Source organism: Colobus angolensis, unplaced genomic scaffold, assembly GCF_000951035.1.
Source record: "Colobus angolensis palliatus isolate OR3802 unplaced genomic scaffold, Cang.pa_1.0 Scaffold3, whole genome shotgun sequence".
Taxonomy (NCBI): Eukaryota; Metazoa; Chordata; class Mammalia; order Primates; family Cercopithecidae; genus Colobus; species Colobus angolensis.
Window position 1 is genome coordinate 4,102,918 of NW_012116265.1, and position 15,160 is coordinate 4,118,077.

A 15,160-nucleotide genomic window follows, 5' to 3' on the forward strand; every position below is an offset into this window, starting at 1 on the left:
CAAAGAGGAGGATTTGCCTAACTTCCACCACCAGCCATAGTTAATCCCCAAACCAATTAATCTGATACTTAGTGTCTATCCTTTTATAAGTATTGTTAACTCTAGTCAAGTACTTTTTTTTTTGAGATGGAGTTTTACTGTTGTTGCCCAGGCTGGAATGTAATGGCGCCATCTCGGCTCACTGCAACGTCTGCCTCCCAGGTTCAAGAGATTCTCCTGCCTCAGCCTCCTGAGTAGCTGGGATTACAGGTGCCCACCACCACACCCAGATAATTTTTGAATTTTTAGTAGAGATGGGATTTCACCACATTGGCCAACCTGACCTCCTGATCCACTCGCCTCGGCCTCCCAAAGTGCTGGGATTACAAGCAGGCAACTGCATTGTGAGCATGCTTAGGAGCAGCACAGCCCCTACAGAGAGCACTGGATCGGGTGACCCAGGTGAGGTTCTGACACTTACCCAGTGGCCTCGGACCAGTTGCTGATTTTTGGAGCCTCATTGTATCTTCTGTGAAATGATATGGGTGATACCTGCCAAGCTAATTTGTGGAACTCCCTTGACAGTCAAATGAAATAACCTACGTCAAAATGCTTTGTGATATTAGAAGAATGCAAGGGCATTGATAATGGCAGAGATATGAACTTGAAGCAGATAAGAGGCAGAAGTGCAAAGTTAATGGAAGGGACTGCAGTTTTCATTCTCGTTGCTGTGGTTCTGCCTCTGAAATACTGGTCATGATTAGTTAAAGGGTAATCCTTACCTGCCCTGCTAATACTTGAAGACTAGGCTTTCTACTGGACCCTAACATATTTTTGAGATTGCTTTTAAAAAGTGGTGAATTTTTTTAACCAGTAAGGTGTATATATATCCATTTTCTGTTCTGCTTTATTTTAGGAATGAGTTTATTATTATTATCATAGTAAATAGCCAAGCATGATTCGATTTAGGAAAATAACAGGAAAAGTTTGCTCATCTTTTGTAGGCTAATTTTGCCATAATCTCCACAAATAAAGTAGTGGTTTCTTTAAAATATGCCAGTTCGGGGTCACAGAGCTGCACTTTTAAAGCTTACAATTGATTGTTTAGTGCGAAAATTGTATTCAAGTGAAACACATCAGCATGCAAATCTAAAACGTGGCCATTTTCATCTAGATTGAATATTATTAACCAGCCCAAGGGATATGATGTAATTAAGATTTTGAACAGCTTACTTTTGTCTACTGTGATGAGTATAACCCCAATATTTAAAGCGGTTTACCAGTTGAATAATGAGAAGGTGGCCCAGTGCACCGGTAAGCATACATTTTGGCTTTTAGGTGCAGTGAAAGAGTTTGACTTTTCTCCACAGGTCCAAGCATTGATAAGGGCAGAGATATGAACTTGAAGCAAAAAGGAGAGAGAATGTTCAAATTCCAGAAAAATCCCATTTCTTTCTGAATAATGGCAGATTTCCATCTCATTGCCTACTCACTCATTTTAAGACCTTCTTGCATGGGTTTAGGAATAAAGACCAAGTGGGGACAGATGAATCCCTTGTTAAGGGCTTATGCTTTTGCCTAATTAAAACTATTGGGTTTATAGCCTGCTCATGCAGCTCTACTTGGAAGGGAGAATAACTCTTAGCTTGGATCCACTTCGGAAAGTTTGCAAGGCCTCCCTCTGCCTTTCAGAGAACTGAGAAGGCACATTTCTGATAGCATCTTTATTCCGGTGCAATTCCAGGGTAACTGTTCTTCTTAGGGGAGACAAGATGCTCACCTTTTCTGTCCTTCCCACACCGTTTTAAAAGAAAGACGAAGTTCTTTATTTCTCCCAGGAGAAGTTCAGGAAAGGATCCATTACAGAGCTGCACCACCTTAAGCAGACAGCCGGCAGGCTGGGTTGGTACCACGGCTCGTTTCAGCCATCCGTATTTTCAGGTGTACCATATGTATTTAGTACATCATTTGATAATGCTAAAAAAAATTAAAGCAGTGTGAGACTAAAGGAGAAAGAAGATGAATGTTAGCATTCCCCTGGGGTTCATGGGTGAAGGAATTAACACAGCGTGGCACTCTACCCTAGCTGTGTTTGTTTCCATGGCAACAGCTACGTACATGTTTCAGACTATCTACAGTGACACAGTTGCAGAAATAGTAGCTTGCAGGTTTCTGATATCGCATCAGTGGACAGGCGGCATGCACTATATTAAGTAAGTGTAAAAGAATTTAAAATATAGCTCTGGATTCAGATGTGTATTAGCTCAACTGAACTATGTGTCGGAGGTTGCGGCATTCCCCTTCTGCACGATGGCAAAATCTGGGCAAAGTTGAAAGTTGCAAGATTCCAGTCAAACAATTGTCCTTGCTTGGGTAAATATCCTCAAATGAAAAAAATGTGAGTTACAAAGGTAAGAAAATGGACTTGGCAGATGACATATCAAAGAAGGATATTGTTAATGAAGCTATTTTTTTTTTTTTTTTTTTTTTGCAGGGGGGTAGTGATGGATAAGAAATGAAAGCTTTGGTTGGAAATAGCTGAGTCTCAAAGCAAATCGAATGTGCAACAGAATCTTTTTAACAGCTGCTGAGTTTATGGCAACTAAGGTCTTTGAATGTATCACTGTAGAAATTGCTTTTATATCAGAATGATCAGGTGAGGAGCAGAGAGGTTGATTAGGTGTGCAGTTAAGGGGAAATCGGGGCTCCATTGTCTTTTCTGAAAGCTTATGTAAATATCTCATTCTCTCCAAGCTGACCCTGGTTTGTCTTTGAGATTTGCTGCTACTTTTTAGTACCATTTGCTGTATCTGTGTTGATCTCATGCTGCCACATTGTAACCTTATATGACTTCAGTGTTGGCTACAGAGCAACCAAGTAAAGATGATAGACTTTGTAAGTGTGTGACTTTGCAACCAAATTGTACAGTAATTTAGGAGGAGTGTTCAAATGAGTATTTATTTGTCTGCTAGACCCCTACTTTTGAATAGCAGCCTAGGTATTAGGTTAATGGATTTCAATGTGCACGTTATGATTGTGGGAGCTTTCAAGTATCTTGTAGTTCAATTTATACTGAGTTTTTAATGTCAAAAATTTTTTTATTTATGCCCATTATTCGATTTAAGCCTACATTTACCTCATAGTTTTATTATTCGTGTATCAGTGAAGAGAATGTAAAATGGCATGGTAATTTAAGCTAATGTATTCATTTGAAGAAGGTTAGTTTTCCGACCATAGGTGGACTTTTAGAAAAAGCGATGCAGACAGCTCTTTGGGCTGTATGAGACTATTTTTGTATGTGCACAGGGAACTATCAACATTATGTACTGCGTATTATTCTTCATAGTCATTATTTGATTAGATGTTAAGAGAATACCTCTGAGGGACTCGGAGCTTCCGAGCACCCGTGCATGTGGAGGGCTAGGACGGGTTTTGGGTTATAAACCAGGGACTTGAACCCTGGAATGTACCACACCCCAGTGAGTAGATACAGTGTGCCTTTCTAAATAAGTTGATAAATGAAATGAATGTTGAAGTTTTCCATATATGCCCATGTGTAGTCTGAGCAATCCAGAGATGGGAAGTGAAATTTGTATCTTCTATGGGAGTTGTTTTTTGGTTTTATTTTATTTTGTTGAGACAGGGTCTCACTTTGTCACCCAGGCCAGAGTGCAGCAGTGCTATCGAGAGCCCCACTGCAACCTCTGCCTCCTGGACTCTAGCAATCCTTCTGCCTCAGTTTCCCAAGTAGCCGGGACTACAGGCACATGCCACCATGCCCGACTAAAAGATCTCACTATATTTTCCAGGCTGCTCTTAACCTCCTGGGCTCAAGCCAGCCTCTCGCCTCAGCCTCCCAAAGTGCTGAGAGTATAGGTGCAAACCTTGGGAAACTTTTTAGTGGTGATTCATACCGAAGGCAGCTCCATTCTCAGAGGAAGAGCTGCTCTGCCCACTTGTACCCCCCACTTCAGTGGAGTTTTAAGACCCATCTTTGGGTAGATGGGAGGGCAGACCCCCATCCCCATGCCCTGGCTTGCCTGGCGTGTGCCCCATGTATCCTGGGGCTTCTCCGTGTGAAAGCTGCATGATACTATGTGTGCTTAGCACCCCCAGGCTGAGGGGACCAAATAGCATTGGTAGGAGAGAGTTTACATGATGTTCTGTTATTGTGTTTGAAGGACCTTGGAAAACTTGGGCTCAATAACCTGGGACTCTGACACTGGAGAGCAAAAAACTTTCAGTGAACTGCTTGGATGACTAGTTCAACTTTTGTTTTTCGGGGAGCGCTGGAGCAGGCCCTTCCAAAAGTCAGGACGTTTGTGTATTTTTTTCATCATACAGAAATATTTTCCAGTGTAGAAACAAATGAAAACAAAACACCCGTCTATGCTATTTTAAGTCTTTCGTAAGAATAGAAAAACACACGAACCTAAATGTAAAGCGCTAGGCCGAACTCGTCATCGGAATGTGAAATCTTGGCAGTACTTAGAGGAGACTCAATTGCTTCCATTCAAAGGGCCAGGAAATTGATTTGGAAAAAAAATAAATTTGAGGGATTCCCAAATAGTGGCAAGGTGGAATGACGAAGAGAAACGTGAAGGTACGGACGGAGCTTATTCCCAGTCACAAATGGTGGTAAATGGTCCGAAGAAACCCCCTGAGGCAGAGCTCATCTGGAGTCTCCATCGTCCAGGAACTTCTGAAGATTCCCAGAGACCACGGGATGAAAGGTTGGCATCCAGGGCTTTCCACTTTGAGTTCCTTTCCAGCCTCTCGTCTCACTGTGGCTTCTTTACCTTGGGCATCCTGTGCCCCTGTCCTTGGGTCCTGAATACTGTGCCCTGACCACACTTGGAAGCACATAGGCCTTTGCTTTCACTGTTACCTCTGTCCGGATGTCTACAGTCCCATCTTTGCTTTGCAAAGCCCAGTTTAAATTCCGCTTCCTCTGTAAAACCTTACAGATCTCCCCCTTTCATTGAAATGATTTCTCCGTCCTCCATGTTGACTTAACCATTTCTTTGTCAATGATTATGGCACATATTGCTTTGCATTAAGATTAGCAGTGGCCGGGCACAGTGGCTCACGCCTCTAATTCGAGCACTTTGGGAGGCCGAGGCGGGTGGATCACCTGAGGTCAGAGTTTGAGACCAGCCTGACCAACATGGAGAGACCCTGTCTCTACAAAACAAACAAACAAATGAACAAAGAAAAATACAAAATTAGCTGGGCGTGGTGGAGCATGCCTGTAATCCCAGCTACTCCAGAAGACTGAGGCAGGAGAATAGCTTGAACCCGGGAGGCAGAGGCTGCGGTGAGCCAAGATCGCACCATTGCACTCCAGCCTGGGCCACAAGGGCAAAACGCTGTCTCCAAAAAAAAAAAGAGAGATTAGCAGTGTATCTCCTTAACTAATATGTAAATGTATTGAAGACAAGGGCCATGACATATGTACTTTTGTAGGATTCGCCATACTTAGAATAATACTGTAATGGAACTGTTGTATTTAATTGAATTCTTAAAACCTTGTAAAGATACACATTGTGGACCAGTCATCAAATGCGTCTGTTCTTTGTGCAAAGGGAATCTGTTGGCTGCTGAGATTCCAAAGCCTATGTCTGTCACAGCACCAAAAGCATCTGGACCCGTTCAGCCACTTTCAGATGCTTCCAAACTTCCTGCTGTTTGTCATCGGCTAAACACACGGAACAAACCAGGTGAATGGCTGATCTTTTTCGTATTCATAGAATCATTAGATTTTAGAGCCAGAAGGAACCTCAGGGAGCTAAATTCACAGAGGAGAGAATTTTAAACCTGAACTGTCAAGTGACTTCTTCAAAGCGAGAGAGTTGGTTAACGCCCCATGTGTGTGGACTTAGCTTAGCCGACAATACCTGCACATGCTCCTGTCTGCCAGACCTTCTTGGCATGGCCTTGGGTTCCACTTAAGGCATCAGAGGGATCAGCTGGTGCTTTCTGCCCATGTCTGGCTTGCTTTCTATATGTAAACACCGTCATCCAACCACAGTTCATTCACCACTCTATGTTAAACACTGATATCATTGGGATAGAATTAAAAACAAAAGTGGACTGGGAGTTGAGCTCAGGGGAACTGGGAGCAAAGCTAACAATTCATTAGCCATCGCTGAGGACACGGCAGCTGCTGAATTCAGTCAAGTTCAGACCCTTAAAAAGAGTGGAAAAAAGAAAGCACATGCCTCCCAGCGCCTGGGCACTGCATCGCCGGGCCAGCTGGGCGCAGCACTGTTGCAAAAAGATCTCTTCATTTTCAGAAATCTGAGCCTCCGACCTTGCAGACAGGGAGGGGAATGTGGCTGCAACTTTACTGTATTTGGCGTTACGTTTTACTTCTGCCTGCAGTTGTATCAGACACAGCTCCTGTGTGGAGTCCATGAGGATCTGAGGAAAGAACCAGCCCTCCAAGCTGACATAGGAGCAAGCTGTCTCAAGAAAGATGTGCGTGTATGTGTGTGCATGTGTGTGCATGTGCGTGCATGTGTGTGCATGCGTGTGTGTGTGTGTGTGTGTGTGTAAGGCTTGCATCTGAGGCTGACAGGCTTTTTAAGAGGAACTCTTGGTTTCTGTGTAAATGTGTGCCTCTTCTGCCCAGAGTTAGCCTGTTAAGGGAATAAAGCTCAATTCAGGTTTCCGAGTTGGAAGCCTGATTAATCTCTCTGCCAGTTACATATGGAAATAAATTAGTAAATGGTCCATCTGGGACTAAACTACTGCAGAGATGATAAATTATTGCCATTGTATATGTCGGTGTTGCTGAAGACTGAGTTGTGTTCACCAGGAGCTGCTAAAAGATAACTGGATTCTCTATCGTGGTTAGAGGAATAAAAAAAAATTTTTTTAATTACGAGTAAAAGATTTACCTTGAAATGCTTCTTGGGAGAATGGTTTGGTTGATGCCAAGTTTGTTCCTCAGAACTGCTGTATCTGCACATATTTAAAAGGAGAATCTCAAGGGCATCGAAACATGTTGCTTTTATATTTTCACAGGCCAGTAGGATAACAAGTGTTAATTAGTAGCCAAATGCCTCGATGAGGAGGATAATTCTATACCTTTATATAGTATGGCACTTTATAATTTTCACAGCAACTTCATTTCTATTTTCTTATTGAAATTTCCAAGAAGGTGGGGTAGGTCGGTGCCTCTTTTTCTTGATAGATGAAAAACTGAGGTTGAGGAGGTTTAGTGCCTTGTCCATAATGACTCAGAAAGTTGAGTGGCAAAGCTGGCATGGGTAAGCAGAGACTGCCAATTCTGAATCCAGCTTCATTTCAATCCGAGCCTTGGTGTGACATGAAAAACATTTTCAGTACCCCCTTGTTCACCTACCAACATCAGGAAATAAAACCTATTTATGTCCATTTTCTAGAAGCAAAGCCATACCCACTTGATCATGAAAAGTATTTTTTCCTCTAATTGGAGGTGTATTAATTTAACTTTTTTGGTGACTAAGTCATGCCCGTCTCAACTTGAATGACAGTATTTTTTTAAAGCTAAAACCAGAGATGTTCTCAGGGGCTGTAGAGGCATGGTAACATTTTGCCCCTTTGCAGAATGGTCCGAGGCGACTGTGACTTCTAGATTCTTGTACCTACTTTAAAATTTTGTGTGTGCGTTCTTCCTCCTGGACAAACCTTCTGCTGTTAATCCGTGAAGCAGTTGCAGTTCTTCCCTCTAGAAAATGCACTGCCAAAAGTATAGAAAAGTAAACTGGATGTAGATTTGTTTTTTTTTTTTTTTTTTGAGATGGGGCAGTGGTACGATCCTGGTTAACTGTGGCCTTGACCTCCAGGATCAGATACGCCTCCCTCTTCAGCTTCCTAGGTAGCTGGGACTACAGGCATGCACCACCACACCTATTTTTTTGTTTTGTTTTGTATTTTTTGTAGAGATGGGGTTTTGCCCTGTTGCCCGGGCTGGTTTTGAACTCCTGGGCTCAAGCGATGTGCCCACCTCCGCCTCCCAAAAGTGCTGGGATTACAGGTGTGAGTCGCCATGCCTGGCCCAGAGATCAATTAAACATAAGCCACTGGTGCCTGCTGGGTGGCCTTTACTTGAAAAAGAGGAGTCCCCAGCCTGACCAGCATGGTGAAACCCTGTCTGTACTAAAAATACAAAAATTAGCCCAGGGTGGTGTTGGGCACCTGTGATCCCAGCTACTGGGGAGGCTGAGGCAGGAGAATCACTTAAACCTGGGAGGCGGAGGTTGCAGTGAGCTGAGATTGTGCCATTGCACTCTAGTCTGGGCAACAGAGGGAGACTGTCTCAAACAGAAAAAACAAAAGAAGAGCCCCTTGCTCTTACCTGTCTGCACTTGGAGGTAACCTTGTCTCACTCAGATCACCTTCAACTTTCTTGTGTATCAGCCAGACCTGGTTACCTCGTGCCCCCGAATAGCCCTCACACTTTCCAACCTCTGGGCCTTTGCTTCGGTTGCTGTCTGGTTTTTGTTGTTAAAATCCTGCCCTGATCTCAAGGCCATTATTATTGTCTTCATGATGCCTTCCTTTCGTGGCATCCCCCACTCCTCACCCCAAACGGAAACAAATACCTCCTTTGTCTTGACGCTCTCCAGCCCTTAGAAGAAATAACATGGTCTGCCAGTATTTGAGTTGATTGTGTATGTGTCTCATTTTCCATAGTGGACAATGCATTTCTTGAGGGCAGGTTCTTTATCGTCTCTGACTCTTCATCCCTCCACGATGCAATCCTGAGCTCTATGCTTTGTCCTTACAGGAGCTTAAGCACAAAGTAGAGTAGGGTGATTTTATTTTACAACAGAATGTCTTTGTATGGGTGGATAAATTAATGATCTAAGGTATATCAGAATCACTTGGAGGGCTTGTTAAAACACAGATTTCTGGGCCCTACTTCTGGATAATATATTCTGACTCAGTAGATACTGGGTAGGGGCCAAGAATTTGCATTTCCAACAAACTCTCAGTCAATGTTGATGCTGCTATTCCAGGACCCACAGTTTGGGAACCGCCGATCTAATTAATATACTCCTAACATTCTCAGACTACAGCGCGTAGGTTAATACCATTCATTTCATTAGAGAGTTCATTGATTTGTTATCCTTGAGGCCCCGATTAAAAAGATATCTTCTATCAGAGATTATTATGCAATCTGTCTCATGTACCAGCTTTCCTATTTTGCAAGATTACTGGTTAACCATGGCCTAATAACTTGCAGCCCATTTAGTGAGGAGTAGAGCCAGAGACATTTCATTTTACAATAAAATAGAGTCATCGACTTTGCAGCCTGTGCGCTTGGTCTACCCTGGGGATCAAGGCTGGTCCGTGGGGTGGAATGCTGGCCTTGAGTGCTTGTGGGTGCTCTGATGTTTTTCCTTTATGTAGACAAGTGTTTGAGTAGCAGCTGTAGTACATAAAATGATCTCACAAATGTCTCAGTGGCAGTTGTAGCAAAATAAAATAATCTCACATTGAGATGGCATGTATTTTCAAATTTCTGGATCTTCTTATGCCCCATGAGACAGTTTAAAAACACTCCATAGTGAAAGATCCAGTCTTTTAATAACGATCCAAGAAATAAAGAGGTACTGTTAACAATTGCTTTCTCACTGAAGTGCGTCATTTTCTAGAGTCAGGCCAGAGATGGCATCCATTGTGGTTGTGAGGGCTCTCTCTGCTGCTTCTGCTTAATTCTGACTTCCTACTGCTCCTCTCCAGCAGCCTCTAGAAGACCAGCATTCTCGTGATTATGGAGGCCCCTCTGTCCTTTCTGTGACGGGAGCAATGCTGACCTCAGTTTCCTGGACCCATTCCGACTCAGGTAATTACACTGCCTTCCCCAGTTCACCATGCCTTACGTAGATTGCGCTGAATAAATGAAATGCCAAAGCTATATTTAAATGCAAATGCCAAATTGATTATTTCTCCATCAACTGGTATTCTCTCCAGCCTCCCCCAGTCTTCTTAATGATCAATTTATGCAGCTGATCAGACTTGACAATGTGGTCAATCCAATTTAGGCATTAAGATGATTAAAAACATTGAATCACATCTTTATTTAAAATTCTGGTGTAAGTCGTAGAAATACAAAGCCACAGGAAGATTGCTGGGAATTTTCACATAGAAATTAGCTTCTAAATGATTTTTGTTGCCACAATCTCATGTTTTACTTTAATTGTATTAATCTTTCTAATGTTGCACTTTTAGTTGAGTTCAGTAAGTATTGAGTATCTGTTGTGTGTTCTTGGGACAGGTGGGGATGAAGAAGTAGAAGGCTGGCTCCTCTCCTCAGGGAGCCCACAGTTTAGGCAAAGTTGATTCACTCATAAGAAAATGGCAGATGTTGCTAAGCTTAGGGGCCAGGGCTGTGAACTAGTGGTAGTTCCTTGGTTCAGGGAATGGAGAAGCTTTGAGGATTGGGATTGAAATAATTAGGGAAGAATTCATGGACCAGGGAGGGCCTCAGTTGGGCTTTGTTGCTGTGGATCATCTGGCCAGGCAGAAGGAAGAGGCGTGGCATTGAGCCTTGAGGGGAAGACAGGAATGAACCCACCACGAGGCCGGGCAGTGAGGGCCTGACTGCCTCCATCAGAAGGTCTAGAGGACCCAGATCCTCTGCCCCACCTAGAACCAGACTCCCCATCAGGGGTCCCTTAAGGATCCTGGAGTGGAGCCCGTTGGGGAAACTCTACCTTCCCTTTGCAGAGGGGCTTTGGCTGGCAGTGTCCTGCTGGGGACAGTGGTTTCTGTTGCCCCCACCCTGGCTTGGCCACTGCTTTGCTGATCTTTTCTGCTTCTCTGGGCCTGTCCACACCCTGCCTCTGCCTGTCTACCTGATTATTTACTCTTCTTTCACACACCTGCCACCCTCCCCTCTGAGCTCTGCCTGGCCTTTGGGGCTTGTCAGGGCCCTGGGATGAGCTCTGAGAGGTCAATACCTGGTGATTCACAAGGGGTGATTCTGAGAAGTGGAGCTGCAGGGGAGAAAGCATAAGTTAAGAACATGCATTTATAAAGTAAGGCTGGGAGTGCATCCAGAGGGTTCTGAAAGCCAGAATTCAGGGAGGGTCTCAAGGGGGAGGGCTGGGGCTGCAGTCAGGGATGGCAGCCAAGTGCCCTGATTAATTTGGGCATGATGCAGTGGATCCTGTCCACCCCTCACTCTTCCGCAGGGCTGCCCTTTGTTTAGCTGGTGGAAGCAGTGGTGGCTTTCACTGCCCTGGGTCTTTTTTTTTTTTGAGACAGAGTCTTGCTCTGTCGCCTAGGCTGGAGTGTAGTGGCACTATCTCTGATCACTGCAACCTCCACTTCCCAGGTTCAGGCTGTTCTCCTACCTCAGCCTCCTGAGTAGCTGGGGCTACAGATGTCCGCCACCACGCCCGGCTAATTTTTGTATTTTTAGTAGAGATGGGGTTTCACCATATTGGCCAGGCTGGTCTTGAACTCCTGACCTCAAGTGATCCACCTGCCTTGGCCTCCCAAGGCACATTGTCCAAAGTGCTGGGATTACAGGCATGAGCCACCGCACCTGGCCTGTGCTGGGTCTTAAAGGTGCTACTGAGAGTTGCCAGCTGAGAACCCCCTCGCTGCCAGTTGGGCCCTGCCTGGCCACGCACCATCTGCCTTCCTGGACACAGGTGTGCAGAAGCTTGGGCCTTCTGGAGTCAGAGCCTGGGATCACCAGCCACCAGGAAGTGGAAGAACTAGAATCGCAGTATTTGTGTTCTCCTCCCACTGCAGAACTTGCCTAATAGATTGTTGCCACCCCTCCTAAGACCAGGCCAGGGGTTGGTAAACCACAGGCGGCCCAGGGGCCAAGTTACTGCCTGCCGCCTGTCTGTGCACTGCCAATGTACTAAGAATGGTTTTCACATTTTTCAGTGGTTGGGAAAAATTAAAAGAATAAAATGTTGTGCCTCATGAAATGTATATGGAATGCAAATTTCAGTGTCCCTAAATAAAATCTTATTGAAACAGAGCCATGTTTGTTCATTTCTGGATTATCTGTGGCAGTTGTTGCCCTTACAATGGCAGAGTTAACTAAGTGCAATGGAAACCATGAAATATTTACCCTATGGTCTTTTATGGAAAAAGCTTGCCAACTCCTGGCCTAGCCAATTGTGTGACATAAGTGTTTGCGAAATTTGATGTGTGGAGCTTTCTCCCCATTAAGAAAATAGGTTGAAAGGATGAGTAGGATTAGAATAGGAAAGAGCGGAAGGGAGGGATTTTCTGGAGTGAGATAGCGAATTGGTCACACTCTAGTTGGATATTTCCATTCATCTCTTTAACTTAAAATAAAACCTAGATGCAACATGAGGCCATTTCGTCTTAGGGTTGTCTGTAAGATGAGGCATCCAGACTTCTTGGATTAACCTAAATGTTGGAATAAATCAGCACCAAATTAAAACAAACCTTGCATTTTGGAACTTTTTTCTTTTTACTTGGCTCTGGGTGTGAACGATTTTATTTTAAACCAAATAAATATTTTGTTTTAAATCAAGTAAGCCTTGAAGGCTTACCATGAGTAAGCTATGGCATTTAATCTTGGCAATGCTTTTTCCCAATCTGGTAGGATTTTATGATACTGTTGAATGAAAACTATAGTAAAATATGTGGGTTCTAATCTTACTAACTGGCTGAGCCAGGGCAGGCAGTAGTATATTAGGGTAAAAGGTACACCCTAGCCGGGCGCAGTGGCTCACGCCTGTAATCCCAGCACTTCGGGAGGCTGAGGCGGGCAGATCACCTGAGGTCGGGAGTTCAAGACCAGCCTGGCCAACATGGTGAAACCCCGTCTCTACAAAAATTAGCTGGGCATGATGGTGGGTGGCTGTAATCCCAGCAACTCGGGAAGCTGAGGCAGGAGAATCACTTGAACCCAGGAGGCGGAGGTTGCAGTGAGCTGAGATCGCGCTATTGCACTTCAACCTGGGTGACAGAGCGAGACTCCGTCTTAAAAAAAGTACATCCCACATCTCAGGGGCTTAGTACAACAAAAGCTTATGTCTCATTTGCCCAGAGTTGGGATTGGGCCAGTGTAGCTCTCTTGCCTCCAGTATTTTGAGGTCCCAGGCCTCTTCCATCTTGTGATATCTACATCTCAAAACATGGCTTCCTGGCTGCTGCAACACGTGAAGGAAAGGGTTGAGAACGTACACCCATTCTTTTTTCTTTTTTTGAGACAGAGTCCCACTCTGTCACCTAGGCTAGAGTGCAATGGCGCGATCTTGGCTCTCTGCAACCTCCGCTTCCTGGGTTCAAGCGATTCTCCTGCCTCAGCACCCCGAGTAGCTGGGATTACAGTCATGCGCCACCACACCTGGCTAATTTCTGTATTTTTAGTAGAGATGGGGTTTTGCCACATTAGCTAGGCTGGTCTTGAACTCCTGGCCTCAAGTGATCTACCACCTTGGTCTCCCAGAGTGCTGGGATTATAGGTGTGAACCACTGCACTGGCTCCATTCTTTCCTTTTTTTTTTTTTTTTTTTTTTTCATACAGAGACTTGCTCTGTTGGCCCAGCTGGAGTGCAGTGGTGTGATCATGGCTCACTGTATCCTTGAACTCCTGAGCTCAAAGGATCCACCCAGCTGAACCTCCTGTGTAGCTGGGATTACAGACATGTGCCACCACACCCAGCTAATTTTTAAATTTTTTAGTAGTGACAGGGTTTCACCATGTTGGCCAGGCTCGTCTTGAACTCCTGGCCTCAAGTGATCCATCCGCCTCAGCCTCCCAAAGTGTTGGGATTATAGGTGTGAGCCACCATGCCCAGCTCCATTCATTTTTTTAGACAGGGTTTTGCTCTGTTGCTCCAGCTGGAGTGCAATGGCGTGATCATGGCTCACTGCAGCCTTGAACTCCTGCCATCTGAGCTTCTTGAGTAGCTGGGACTACAGGCATGCTATAGAATAGTTTTAAAAATTTTGTATAGAGATGAGGTCTTGCTATGTTGTTCAGGCTGGTCTCAAACTTCTGGGCTTAAGCAATCCTCCCACTTTGGCTTCCCAAAGTGCTGGGATTACCAGTGTGAGCCAGCGTGCCTGGTTGTACACACACTCTTAAGTGCTTAAGACTAGAGGTGACAGGCCATTGGTCAGAACTAGTTACATGACCCGGCCTCTCTGGCAGGAGGCCGGGAAGTATGGAGGAGGTCATGGGATACTGTCCCTCACTGCTCAGCAACACTAGGTCACTAGGGGAAATTCTATACTCTTTTGTGCCTTTGTTTGCTTATTATTAAGGCATAAGTAATTCAGTCCTATATTTTCCCACATTTTAAGAAAAGTTCAAATAAGGTGTATGAAAGAACTTTAAAAGGAGTAACAAATTGCAAAGTGTGTATTATATAATTGTAAGCAAAAAATAAATTTCTTTATTGTGTCTTGAATGGTATGGGCTAGGGGCAGGGTCGTCACACAAGTCCCAGTATGCCTGGGACTGTCCTAGCATACACCAGTTGACCCAATATAATTACCATACAGTCTTCCCTTTCACACCCAGAAATATCCTGGTTTAGACCATAAATGATATGATCACCCTAGCTTGACTCCACTGATCATCCTTTAAGATTAATGTTAGCTACTGTTTATTGAACCTCTTCTAAGAGTCAGACACTGCTCAGCTTTTTGCTGTGTTGCTTCATTTAATCCCCAAAATAAGACTGCTAGGTATGTATGCATAATCTCTTCATTTTCAGATGAGGCAACAGAGATGCAGAAAGGTTTGAATTATTCACAGTCACACAGGTAGCAAGTGGTTGATTTGGTGTGTTGATTTGAACCCTGTCTATTGGAATCTGTGTTCTGAAGCCCTCCACAGGGCTGCCTCACTTCCCGTTTTTGAGTATTGCACCCTTGACCTTATGGGGCCCCACTTCCCTGACAGTGGCCCTGGAATCTGTTCTCAGACCACGTACTGGTAGAAAGTTCCAGCCGTGAGCCAGGAGTCTAGCCCTTTGTGACACCAATGAGAAGACGAGCAGGGAAGTCACTATGTCGTTTTCCAGAGCCAGCAACAGCAGGCCTCACTGACGTGCGTGTCTCCTGACTTCCCGTCCGGTCCCCTGCCACCACTCCCTACCCTGATGTTGACAAGTGCAGCTTGTTTTAAAACTGGGCGCTGCTTTTTACGTGGAAAAGATTTTATTTTGAAATCTAGGGT

The 15,160-nt window shown here is 44.5% G+C and overlaps 1 protein-coding gene across 3 annotated transcripts in view; it reads left to right on the plus strand.

Moving 5' to 3' along the window:
• The window catches only part of FOXN3 (forkhead box N3), a 472,003-nt gene that overhangs the window by 127,323 nt on the left and 329,520 nt on the right, over positions 1 to 15,160 (plus strand). Inside the window, exon 2 of one of the 3 annotated variants that reach the window (XM_011949430.1) lies at positions 9,715 to 9,817. The exons of the other annotated variants lie outside the window; for them this stretch is intronic. The gene's annotated coding sequence lies outside the window, so the exon portion shown is untranslated. The remainder of the gene's footprint in view (positions 1 to 9,714; positions 9,818 to 15,160) is intronic. 3 annotated transcript variants of the gene reach the window in all.